The sequence below is a fragment of the Cavia porcellus genome, unplaced genomic scaffold (genome assembly GCF_034190915.1).
Source record: "Cavia porcellus strain 051 isolate PalLab524CR breed Dunkin Hartley unplaced genomic scaffold, mCavPor4.1 scaffold_33, whole genome shotgun sequence".
Taxonomy (NCBI): Eukaryota; Metazoa; Chordata; class Mammalia; order Rodentia; family Caviidae; genus Cavia; species Cavia porcellus.
This window is the reverse complement of record NW_026947516.1, coordinates 6,817,408-6,830,137: the sequence shown is the minus strand read 5'-3', so window position 1 is coordinate 6,830,137 and position 12,730 is coordinate 6,817,408. Positions and strand designations below refer to the sequence as shown.

Here is a 12,730-nt window from a genome sequence, read left to right as displayed (position 1 = left end):
TAATGGAAATGGCAGGGATGCTGTAAGAGAGCAGAAACAAAATTCAACCTTGATCACAGATTGGGTATTTTTCCACAGTACTGTGGAACTCTACTGTTTAGAGTGCAGCTGTAATTTTAAAGTATGAGTTATTGTTTAGAGGCTCCATTTCAAACCTATGCAGATTCACTAAGTAACTGTGTACAAATACATGATAAAGATGAGCAATAAGTCATGTTAACCCTTGCCTAGATCTACATAACAGTCCCCTTGCATCATAGGACAAGCGTGGCTTTTGTACACAGAAATCAAAAAGCAGAGCTATCTATCATAGCGTATTTGCTCGTCACTTTCAAGAGATGCATGGATTAATCCTTTCTGTGTGAAGATGTGATTCAAAGCGTCGTGATTTGTAGGAATGTGTGTGCAGAATACTTGACCAAGAAGAGTATGTATGAATAAAATGAAATTGAAAAACATACCCTGGGATGCGACAAGTGGTGTGTGTTTTGTGCGACCTTATATAGCATCAACTCTAATAGGAAAAAGAGGATGAAAGGAGACCACAAACATGCTTTGCCTTGGAGAGTAGCAACTTCAAAGGTGATTGCCCATAGTGCTTGTTATATAGTTATATAGGGCTTCTGGTTGATATTTCATCCAGAAGACAGAACAGGAAATGTGATCATGCTCTTTCAGGGTGACAAAGCTAGAGGCTGCCAGTGAGGTTTCATACCTGTGACGGTCCAGGTCTCTGGATCGTAGCCCATGCCACGGAGTACCCATGGTTCTCTGCTCTTTGCCACAATCTGATCATTAGCAGAGTCACTGGGTTTCATTAAATACAAGGTTCACATTAGGGAAACAGCAACTGTAGAGAAACTTCTACGTAACTGATCTCAGTGAAGCCAGTAAACCATTATGAGATTGTACTTAGGCTTTTTCTTCAAAGGGACTCAAAGCCCTGTCATATTATCTCAAAGTGAATTAATCTAAGAAAAAAATTATCTCCAAAAATCTGAAGAAATGTTGGTATTCATAAAACTCTAAAATCAGCCGGTCTTTTTGCTAAAGGAAGAAGAATTATAAGAAAAACAGGCACTGTCTAAGCCTAGATTTAGGAGGAGACAGTTTGTGACACTTATTACAAGTACAGCTCCAGTTATGTCCATGATTTGGTGTGAGTCTTTAGAGTCCCCAGTTTTCTCCTTAAAATAGTGTGATTCTATGGCCCTTTTTGTAGCTGTCTTGGATCACCTCAAAGCCCCAACCAATCAAGGTCTTACGTTGTCCCTTGTAAACAGATTTAATGTTTTCTACATTATGGAGTTGGCGGTCTGTCTCCTGGTTATGATTGCTGGCTACTAGTTGTCTGTTACCACTTTCCTTACAGCTTGCTCAAATGCTAAATCCTCTGATGGCTCATCCCTTTGTTCTTTAACTACATAAGTCAGATGTAATCTCTAGCATAAGAGGACATACAGCCCTTACTTTGAGCCCTGGTTATCCCGTAAAGCTGTGTGTTTTTTAATGAATATTATGTTCTTGTATCTGCTCCCCAGTAGACCTAATGGAGACCTCATGGGTAAGTTTTGTCAATAGGCTATAGAGTTTTCTTTATTAAGTTACAGCTCTACCCACCTTCTTGAGAAATCTGGAAAAGTATGCCAATATCTTCCAATGCCTGCTGTTTTTTAACCCCCAATGAGACACCAGGAAGTTGACTAATAATTATAAAATATATACATTCCTCCCTACTTTCTTGACAGTTCTGCAAGATAGATATTACTGTACAAAATTTCACATAACTTAGGAGTAGAAATATCAGGCACTAAGTCAGACCTGACCCAGCTGTGCCCCAGCCTATTGGCTCTGCATTGCCGATGGCATCTCAGTAAAAGTTAGGACCTAATTTTCAGTCTGGAAACTCATTCTGTCTTCAGAGGTCCTAATAGCGTCAAGGGCTCCGGCTCCTACCATGGCAGTACCTTAAAGTTAGACTCCATCTATTGTAATAGAAGTCAGACTGGAATCCTGTTAGCCACAGAGCCAGAGCTTTTTCATCCTGGCAGAGGAGATGGATAATAAAAGAGACAGTAATTGAGTTAGGCCTTGAGGAAGCCTTGACAGAGGAGAAGATGGAAGGGCATTTCAGGGAGAGAGAACAGTGTGATTAAAGCTTCAGGGTCACTGAGCAGAGAAGAGACACGGGCAGCAAGGGGGGCCCCATGTTCAGGAAATGAATTGAGTTATACAGTGGACATGCAGATGGAAGAGCATCTTGGCGCAAACTTGAGTGCAAGTCATAGAATCAGCTTTGGATTTTAGTAAGCAGGAAGGCGAGAAGCCCGGAACATTTTGGCCTAGGCAACTGACATACTTGGAAATTTGTACTGAGCAGGTAGATATACCAAAAAGCATGAGGGAAGGTTTCTGATACATTTGTGCACTTAGGATGGTGCATTTTGTATTTCTGTGTTTTTGTTTTTGTTTTGTTGGTGCCAGGGATTGAACTCATGACCTCATGCTTGTGAGACAGGCACTTATGCCACTAAGCTAAATCCCCAGCCCTAGGACGGTGCATTTTAAAAACACCCGGATAACTACTTTGGAATCTCTGTGGGTCTCCATGTGTACATCTATTCAAAATTAAAATAAAATCTTTGCATGTAGAAAATTGTTCTGAAACTCCTCTTTGGGTCAGTCTGCTCTAAGGTACTTTCTAATTATTTTTCTTACTGACATTTGATTTTTCAAAATTCATTAAAGCAATAGGACTTATTTGGGGTGAACAAAACATCCTACACAGGTTCTGGAAATTACAAATTAATGGAAAATAAATAGAAAATAATTCCCAGCAACTTTTAGGGTGTCTAACAGAACCCTTTTTTGGACTATTTTCTGCTTGCTCGCCTGTGATACAAATAGTGTATTTCAGGTTTTAACATGGGAAAAGTCAGGAAGTCATGTCTGGGAGACCACCATAAATACATCCCCACTTCTCCAAAGAAGAGTTACAGCTGCCTCATGTATTTTAATGATTTTGAGAGCAAATACACCCCAGGTGCGAGAAAGATGGCAGTGCAGAAGTTTTTGATATGGTCTGGTAGTCTCTTACCCATGTTCTGTGTTTTAAGGATGAAGAAGAGCTGTACACGCCTTATGCATCGGTAAAGAAAAAGCCTCATGCGCTCCTGTATGACGTTATACGTTGTATCATGGACAGATTCATCCATTGTGTTCCTGTAAGGACTCACACATGGTCCTATCTCATCGCAGGGATTCAGTCATTATTGAAACGCCTCAGATGGCAGCCCTGGAAAATGAGGATGGCACGTAAACATCTCTTTTGCCTGTTGATATCGTAGCTACCATCATGTCAGATGACAAGAAATTACTCATGTGTCTGAAGCCATGCAGGGAGAAATAAAAAGCAAAAACCCACTATACTGACAATTGTATAAAAGTTTAATACGCAGAATTATGTATCGTCTTATGTTCGATGGTGCTTATAAATGATGTGACTATTTTGTATGTTTACTGTATAACAATACTGTATTGTTATTTTAGAATGTCTTCATTCTGCTTATAGAAATATTTATTGCAAAGCATTGTGCTTTGTTATACTGGCAAAAGCTTTGTGGGTTTTATGTTTGCCACCTTTATTTTATGCCTACCATTGCTTTCTCTTCCCCTTCTTCTCCTTCTCCCCCTCTCTCTTTCCTTCCTTCCTTCTGTCCTTCCTTCCTTCCTTTCTTCCTTCCTCCCTCCCTCCCTCCTTCCTTCCTTCTTTTCTTCTTTACTTCTTTCCTTCCTTCTTCCCTCCCTCCCTCCCTCCCTCCCTCTCTCCTTCCTTCCTTCCTTCCTTCCTTCCTTCCTTCCTTCCTTCCTTCCTTCCTTCCTTTGTTTTCTTCTCTGTACTGAGAAGATTAAACCCAGGGCTTTTGAACTGAGTTGCATAACCAGGCCTTTGTTTAAAACATAATTTTTAAAAATATTTTTGAGATAGGGTCTCCCTAATTTGGATAAATTAACCTGGCTGGGATGGAATTTGTGATCCTCCGACCTCAACTTCCCGGAGTGCTGGGATCATAGGTGTGTGCCACCATGCCTAGCTCTTACTGTGTCTCTCGATTACATCTATGGCAAGTGTTAGGCCCATATCATCTAGGTCTGGGTAAGTACACTCTGTGATGCACAAACAATGACAGAATCACCTAATTATGTATCATTTAGAATGCCTCTCTGTCCTCAAGCAATCTGTGGTCATATATTAAAAGAATCCTTAAATTCCTTACAGCTATGTGCCAAATTCTTAATTTCCTATTCTTCCTTAAATTGGTAAAATACTGCATCAACCAAATATGCTCAAGTATTTTTGCAATTAAGGAAGTAATACAAAATTGGAGAACAGGTTCTGAAAACATTGTTTCCAGAAAAATGAGTTCTGTGATGAAAGAGTTCAGTTGTTTTCTGCATATGTCTGCTTTTTGTTTGCTGATGAGGCTACGCTGGGTTTCAGAGTGTCAGGCCACTGTGGAATCTTTCTTTGCTGTAAGACCTTCATAATTAGCATGATTCTCCAAACAGCTGACTCTTGGACTGGCACAGATCTGGGTATTTGCATGGAAAGGATGAAGGTAACATAAAAGGATTCTGCTGAGAAAATTATCAATAAAATTTGTACCTGAAAGCTTTTGAAATGACTTTTATCCTTTTTTTTTTTGAGGTATTGGAAGGAAAAGACATTCATAAAGGATCATGTATAAGACAGTTTGTTTTGTTTTGTTTTGTTTTTGTCTTTTTCCTTTTTATCGGTACCGGGGATCAAACTCACAACTGCCTGATTGCAAGGCAGGCGCTTATGCTGCTGAGCTAAATCCCCAGCATATAAAACAGTTTGAAAATGTACTCCTGAAGTGTCTTGGGGCAGGCGTCAAACATTTGAAAGTAAGCCAGGAGGCAGAATTGATGTTTGTAACAATGCGGCAGAAAACACGATGTATATGGATATGTCAGATAATATTGTTCTTACTCAAATCATGAAACAGCAAACTCATTTTCTCTCTCAGTAGAATTCTTCTGTTAGGATGGTTTATAGGTTTTATAGATATCGAAAGTCTTGACCTGATTTGTAATGGTCCACCCAGGTGGAGTGTGCTGATGTGTTGGCTTCCATTCAGAACCTGAGAAGCCTATTTGTTTATCTTTGTTACCTTCAACTCCTCTTTTCTCTAAAGAATCCAAGGTGCCCTTGAGAGATGCTTTGTATAAAAAGCATGTCTGCTGTCCCTCTTAAACCAGAAGAAACAGGCAGTCAAGGAGAAAGACAAGTAAATGAGGAATGAAAGACTAGAGTTGAATCTTAGGTGCTAGACACTCAGCACTGCTTATGTAATTTTTGCTCCAACTGAAAAACCTTTTGCAGAGGCCACTGGCCAGTCTATGTGACATACACATGATGTGCAGAGCATACCAAGAGTTGGATTTGTAGGATTTCAGGACTGCCACTGTCTCCAGTGGCTGATAGGAATGTTTCTATAGGCATTTCATTGTACTGCAGATTTTTTGTAATGAGGAACATTCTAGAAACATCCTTCCTGTTTTCTTGGCAAAACTGTGTCCATCATCCTGCCGTGTCACTCACAATGCCTTCCCTCATGGTCACCTCAAGACTGGTTGTCACCCATTTACCCTCGAGTTTCTTCTCTGTTTCTTCTTTCTCCTCACTGCCACCATGTTGGTTGACATACTGGTATTGGAATTCCAACAAACAAAAAAATATTACAACTAAGTATCTGTTGTTTAAACCATCAGCCTATGGTATATTTTTATAGGACCCTAACCAGGTTACTACAGCTAATAGTGTACTGATTTTTTTTTTTTTTGGCAGTGTTGGGCATCAAACTCAGAGTCTCACTTATTCTGGGCAAGCACTTTGCCCCGTAGCTATACCCTGGCCATCTAAACAGGATAATACAACTACTTTAAAGGCTTTGACCTATACCGTTTTATCTGGCAACCCAAAGTCACTGCTTCATAACACAGTTACCCAGGACTGTACTTTTAGTTCCCCAAACACAAGTTTATAAATTGAAAACTCTCCTGAGTTTTTCTTAATTTTCAGATAATTCTAAAGACTCTCTAGATAGGTTCTCAAATTATGTGTTGCCAAAGAAGGAAGGAGGAACAGGTGATTTGTATTGTAAGGGATGAAAAACCCACAACTGGGTTTTGTTTAGTATTGAAAGTATTTGTGGTCCATAATTTTTATAAAATTGTAAGGAAATTGAACTTGGAAACGGGGATGGTATTATTGGTAAATACTGTTTCCATAGGCTATAGCAAAAATGGTTTATATCGGGGCTGTTTTCCCATTTCCCAAGTCTCTGAAAGGTGGAGTAAAAATGTAAACTTCTATAATTAGTTTTCTGTCAGATGATTAAACAAAGTATGCCTTGGGCTGAGTACTGATGGGAGTGGCAGTAGCTTGCTTTAAAAAATGCAATTTGCTTTTCATTTATTTTTTAAAAATAGCAGATAGACTTTAGTCATTAGGTTTTTCTGGATGATTAAAAGACCCAAAAGGGACGTTTTGTGGTATCACTGCCTGATATTTGCTTTAAATTATTTTTAATATGAGGTGAGAGTGCAGTCAAAGAAGACTTAGGTTTTCCAAGCAGAACAGTGTGTTACTGCTAATCCATTTAAATCCACTCCAGCCAATTAAAGTTGGCAGAGAGATGAGACCCATGGGCATCAGCCACTAATTAAGCAGGAGGGCACCCAGAATGCAAAGCTAATGCACCCTGCCTCTGTTACAAGATCCCAAATTACAGTGACGTTTGTATTCACGTACTGTCATAACCACGTGGAACATCCCAAACATTTAACCTTGACTATTCTTGGCAGGATTTTGAATTTCATTCAAAGCACCAGGTCATACTAATTTTATTGCATTTAGAACAGCAAGAGTAAATCTCAAAGTCCATTCAATTTCAACCACGGTGGTTTTCTCTGAAAATTTTAGGAAGCAACTACCTTGACTTTTATTTCAGTGAAATGAACTTATTGTAATTTTTATTTGGGTTTGGTTTCATCATGGATAGATTAAGCAAATCATTCACTTCTTACACTCTAAATGATATACATGAAGAAGCCATTTTTAAAACTTCAGCAAAAATTCTCAAGCATTTAATAAGGAAAATTGTTGTAAAAACTTTCCTTGTGACAGGGATTGAGAAAGATGCCCAAAGACTTTTCTAGGTAGACTGACTCAACTCTGAGAATGTGAAACTTTTCTGAGTCAAGTCAACCAATTTGGCTGTGTGTTTGAAGTTTAATGTGCTTCACAGATGAGTACAAAACATCACATGAAACCAGCCGGGCAGAGGAAATCATGTGTTCCAGAGAAAATGCTTAAGAGAACTCTCTGAGGGATTAGCATCTTAGATGTTATTGTAGTTAGGGGTTGGGAGGAAAAACAGAATCAGGACATGGAGTTTATAATATTGTTTTATGATGTCACCCAGAGTTAACACAAGAAAGTGCAGGAAATCTGTCCACAACACTAAAGATACAGAATATTTAGTCAAGGGCCTGAATCCAACATCAATGTCCCACATGAGTCCAGTGAAGACCCAGAGCTCATGACAATGCCTCCCAGGAGTCCAACTGGAGCCCACAAGGACTCACACCAGTCTCTTGTGGATCTGTGTTGGAAAGGCTCAAAGGTCAGCAGTGGAAGCTAGAAAGTCTGTGCCAGTGGGGTGAAGGAGCTGTGCTGGTGGGATGAGAGTTCTATGCTGGAGTCCAGAAGTGACACTCACAACAAAGACCAGGGCTGTCCTCAAAGGCGTCACAGCCATCCTCAGCGACATGGAGGCCCCAAGTTCCTCTGACAACAACACGGTCGGGTTACATGCCAGAAAGCCAGTGTGACGAGTTCATCCTGGAGACCAAGCAGCACATGTCTTCCCCTCCAGATCCAGGAAGCAATGCTCGATGTGAGGACCAGAGCTCCTCCAGGAGAACCAAAGGCTCAAACAGCAATACTTAGGAGAACCCACAATGCTTCAATGTCTCAAAGCATAGCTTCTCCTCCACATCTCTATTTATGCTGGCAACTTTCCTCAGGTGGGACATCTACGCTCAGCACCATGGTGATTTAATTCCTTAAGTTGACAACCAGTGTTTTTTGTTTGGTTGGTTTTTTTTTTTTTTTTTTTTTTTTTTTTTTTTTTTTTGTCTTTTTCCTTTTTGTTGGTACCTGGAATCGAACTCAAGACTGCCTGCTTTACAAGGCAGGCGCTTATGCCACTGAGCTAAATCCCCAGCCCCTGACCACCAGTTTGTAATCTATATCACATATTAGAAAATAAACAAAAAAACACACTTCATTTCATCTACTGCATCTTCTATTTGCGAATGACTGTCATGGATAATTTTCTGAAGATGCTAGTCCTTTCTGAAAATCAGATGGGGGAGGAGGGTGAAAATAAATGTTTTAGACAGTACACTACTCAATTCTACAACTAAATTTCACTCCTGCACTGAGGAAAGATATCATGTCAGGCAGCAAATTGGGACCTAATGGGTCTTTTAAGATTTTTTTCCAGGTGTCTTTGGGCAGTTTTTCCAGTTCTCAGAAGAACTATAACAATTACAGTAGTCTTGGTAGGCATGATGGCATTATCCACAGAAAAATGATCTCATGCCTCTAAATCTTATTACATGTTCTTGTACATGATGTAAGCTCATAGTGTTAAATAAAATGTCTAGTACTGTGCATGTTCACTCTACTTTTCAGCTCTTGTCCTTAGTTTTGGAGCATTAGGTGTTTGGATGATGTCTTGGTTACTTTTCTCTCATTGCTGGGACAAAATATCTGGCACCCAGGAAGGAAGGTTTTATTTAGCTCACTGTCTGTGGAGGTTTCAGTCCATAATCAGCTGGTTCCAGGCCAATGTGACGTGGCACTTGGGGCAACACTTCAAGGCAGCAGAAGACAGAAGAAGCAGCCAGAGCACAAGGACAGAGATCAAGCCTCTTCTCCTCCCTTATATTGTAAGCAGGATACCCATGTTCACCCCCAGAGTGGGTGTAGTATTCACACCACCTCTGTGCCCTCCTCTTGCAGAGGCTATTTTCAAAGTAAGGATCCTATCTTCCTGCTGAGTCTCTTGTTAAATTTCTAAACTTCTCAAGTTGGCACAGTGTTTCAACCATAAAAATTAAGGGTGAGAGATATAGAGACAAGAAGGTAGGAGAGGCAGGAAAAGAACCAGAAGCATGGATCTGTGGGCAAGGGGCCACTGTGGCTACTAAGATTTTTGCCATTTTTAGCAGACACCAGGTCCACTGTGGCTGGGAGGGCTTTGGAAGAATACCAACTCAGAGCACAGAGAGAAAGTGATAAGACAAGGAGGAGAGTAGAGATGAAGACGGCACCTTACCATGTGGGGAGGATCTGTGAGATCACAGTCAAGAAAAACTTAGTCACTAAGTAAGGATAGTGGGTTCTCTAGTCAGAATCTAAATCTGGACTTGTCCAGTTCCTGCCTGGGAAGATGTTATGGTTTGGATCTAAAGTGTCTTTCCAAAGCCTTATATGTTGTGAGGTGGGGTTTTGGGGAGGTCAGTGGATGATGTTAAACTCATGACTGAATGTCTGTCGATGTCCGCTCCCGGCCGGCAGGAAAGACACACGACAAGGTCTGGCGGTGGTCAGGCTTTTCTTTATTCTCTCCTTATACAGTCTGCCCCGAAGCCTCTACCGGTCCGCTCTCCGCGGCTCCTTCCGTGCTTCAGTCTGCCCCGAAGCCTCTACCGGTCCGCTCCCCGCGGCTCCTTTTGTGCTTCAGTCTCTCTCTCTCTCGGGGGTGGAGGCACTGGCTATATATAGGATTAATAGCTAGGCAGACTACCCTGTGAGGCGGGAACTTAGTGGGGTGATAAGAAACAGGTGCCACACAGGCGGGCTCGATGAGAGGGGTAATCTAGCCCAGGCTTTTGTACTTTCCCACAGGCCTCGCAATCACCGCGTCTGATGACTTGACAGTGCCACGGCTCCCAACAAATGTCTAATGAGACAATCACAGATGAATGTACCATTAAGAGATGTCTACTAGGAGGAGGTGAGTTACTAAGAGCATACCTTGGGAGGGTCTCTCTGGCTCTGGCTCTGTTTCTGTCCCTCTTCTCCTCCCACTCCTCCCCTTCCCTTCCTCCCCTCCCCCTCCCTCATCCGTCTCTTCTCTCTCCTTCCTGGATGCCCTGTGTTGGGCACCTTTCTTCCGCATGCCCTTGTGCCATGTCATTCCTGCCTTGAGGCCAGCGGCCCATAGCCTGAATCCTGTCCTTGTGAGCCAAAATAGATGTCACTTCCTAAAGTCATGGGTGTCGTTCATTTTTTTACAGTGATGGCAAAGTGACTCATACATGGAATCAGGGCTCATTTGTTTAATTCTCTACACTTAAGTAACCTCACTCTCCAACAGGGATAGAGATGACTGCTTATCCAATGGATAGCGTGTCTTTTCATACAAGGTGGAAGCATTCTGTAGAGTGATGGTTTTGGAGTTCAGAGGCTTCCCGTCTGGGTGGGGTTTCTTCCAGGCTCTGGGGCCAAACTTTCTGTGCTGGGCAATGAATCTGATATGGCGGTAGTAACTGTGGATAGCATGAGGATCTTTGTATGTGTTGTCCGTAAGACTGGTAGCATGGTAAGTCTCAATTTGTAATATGTTTGATTTGTTACTAGAAAAATTTTTGAAGGATCACAAGGAAATTAAGAATGAAAGATGATGGCATTTAGAGAGGTCTCTATTGATTTATTATCAAAATTCTATTTAAAGAAACAAAACTTGTGATCCCAGGACTACATGATGGAGGGATGCTAGCATGTTCAAGAGTAAGGAAGTGGTGGGGATGGTAATACAGACAACAGCTAAAGATGCTATCTGTTTAACCATAAAAGTACCACTATTATTCATTCTAGCAGCAGCATTAGGAATGCAAATATGTTCCACCAATTTATGAAATGCTGTTTAAGTGCCTACTTTGGGCTTAGAGCCACCTCATTGTCCAGATTTCCCCTTCTTATAAGAATGCCAGTCCTATGAGATCAAAGAATCCCTAGAGGTCTCATTTTAACTGGAATGCCTCTAGAATGAACCTGTCCCCAACCACATCACACTGTGAGGAAATGGGGCACAGACTCCAACATAGGAATTTTGATGTGCACAGCTCAACCCATGAGCATAACCAATAAAGAAAGTCTTTATACTGACATAAGTCTAGAAATTAGTCAGAAAATCAGAAGTGTGAAATATTGTAAGTAAACTTCAGGCACTATGAGAGCAGTTCATGATAAAGAGATAGTAAAGCAAAAGGATCAGTGCAAACCAAACATCGTGGTGCATCCATATAATCACAGCATCCTGGGAGGCTGAGGGAAAAGATTAACAAAGTAGAGCTCAGCCTGGACAACTTAGCATTTTAGCAAGATTCTGTCTCAAACTGTAAAAACAAAAGAGTAAATAAAAAGAATTGAGGATAACACTCAGTGTGATGGCACTAGATATGATTCTTGATCTACTCTTTATTGCTCTCACAATCCCACACACACACACACACACACACACACACACACACCACAAAACACAAATCCCAGTAGCAATGTATCATTTGGGGTCATTACTCATAAAAATACAGACATAGTAATGCGCTTTCAGAACTAAAGATTGGAACCAGCATTGGCATTGAGTTAAAAATACTTTGGGATCTAATTATAAAATGTATATCACAGCATTTATTTTAGCAGAGTTTGTATATCACCTTTGAAATTCTCCCTACCATCTCATTCCCTGAACTTTAATTTTTAGTGAGAACTAAAGGCAAAAATTAAATCAGTCAAGCAATCATTTAAACTACAAAAAACTTTCCATGATGTCTTCGGCATTTTTCTCATCTCTGAGATATAATCTCAGACACTTTAAAAGAGCAGAGGTTTTTCAATTTAAAAGATCAGAGGTTTCAGTCCATGTTTGGAGGTCTCCAGGCAGAAACTGCATAGCAGGAGGGCTTGGAGCTTGGAGCAAAGCTGCTCACATCATGGTGGGCAGGAAGCAGAGCATGATGGGAGGAGACAATAAGGGAGGTCATGGATCCAGTGATCTGCCTCAAACCAGGTGCCAACACCTAGGAACTCATCAGTGGACTAATTCAAACACAGTCCTTAACTTAATCACATCTGTGAAATTCCTCTGGCCATGTGAATTCACGCATTCATAAGATCTACAGACTACGATGGGAACATCCTGTCCCCTACATCCAGTAAGATAAAGGCTGTGTGTTAGGTCAGAGTCATGCTCAAATACAATAGAGGGTGAAAAGCATTTTCATTGGGAAAATCTACTCTTTATTGCTCTCACAATCCCAGCAATGCTATTGATTTCCTTTTCTAGTGGGGACCATTTAATAACTCCCCTGAGCAAAGTGCCTGGATGTGGAAGGGTAGAATCACTGATCTCTCAGGCTCTAAAATCCCTGACGGAGGGGCTCCTTGGCATTCTGGCATAAGGGGGTGGGAAAAGATAATTTCTTCTATAAGCCAGAGGATAAGTGATAATGAAATTCTAGATAGAAACTGTGAGCATGAGATGTTTGATCATTTATCTATAATTTTGCATCAGCTTCACCAGAAAACATCTTTGTGTCTCAGTTTAAAAGTTTATTAAAGTGCAATAAT

General features: G+C 40.9%; 1 long non-coding RNA gene across 14 annotated transcripts in view; it reads left to right on the top strand.

Moving 5' to 3' along the window:
* The window catches only part of LOC106025929 (uncharacterized), a 228,737-nt gene that overhangs the window by 175,573 nt on the left and 40,434 nt on the right, over window positions 1-12,730 (top strand). For 10 of the 14 annotated variants that reach the window (XR_010045440.1, XR_010045436.1, XR_010045439.1 and 7 more), the window contains one exon: window positions 10,007-10,115. The exons of 1 other annotated variant lie outside the window; for it this stretch is intronic. This is a non-coding gene — a long non-coding RNA (uncharacterized LOC106025929). Of the gene's footprint in view, window positions 1-3,116; window positions 4,683-10,006; window positions 10,116-12,730 lie in introns of those variants that run through there. 3 more of the 14 variants (XR_010045445.1, XR_010045448.1, XR_001199521.3) reach the window with 1 other exon arrangement.